This window comes from Propithecus coquereli, unplaced genomic scaffold (genome assembly GCF_000956105.1).
Source record: "Propithecus coquereli isolate 6110/MARCELLA unplaced genomic scaffold, Pcoq_1.0 Scaffold17, whole genome shotgun sequence".
NCBI classification, from domain to species: domain Eukaryota; kingdom Metazoa; phylum Chordata; class Mammalia; order Primates; family Indriidae; genus Propithecus; species Propithecus coquereli.
In genome coordinates this window covers 815,512-816,052 of record NW_012141635.1, presented here as the reverse complement: position 1 = coordinate 816,052, position 541 = coordinate 815,512, and positions in this window count along the sequence as shown.

Sequence of the window (541 nt, the reverse complement as noted above, 5' to 3'; positions counted from 1 at the left end):
TTTTTTTAAAAGCAGGCCTCAAAAGTGTTAGCTGGGTGACCTTGAGCAAATTAGTTAATCTACCTGTGGTTTTGTTTTCTCAGCTAGGAAATGGATTTGACAGCACCTGTGAAAGGAGTAAATAAGTTAAAACATGTGAAGTGCTTAGAAAAGCTGTTGGCACATAGGAAATGTTATATAAGTATCTAGTGTTACAATAATCGATTACCAATTAAAAGCAATGTCAAACTTCTCCCCTGAGTCTTCTCCCTGGAGAGACTGCTCACCAAATATTAGTGCCAGTTTGAGGCTTAATAAGAACAATAAGTAAACTTCTACTCTATTTGATTTTATATTTTTTCTACATATTTTTGCCTCTATAAAGTACAGCTTTCTGGTTGAAAAAAATAAAAATAATATCAAATTGCAAAATTTCCCCCACATTATGTTTTTACATTCAGTCACATTTAAATGTGTAGACTTAGTTAATTCATGCTTAACTATTTTAAATAATTAGTTTTTGTGAATAAATCAGTTTATCTTGTGTGTATCTAATGTACTT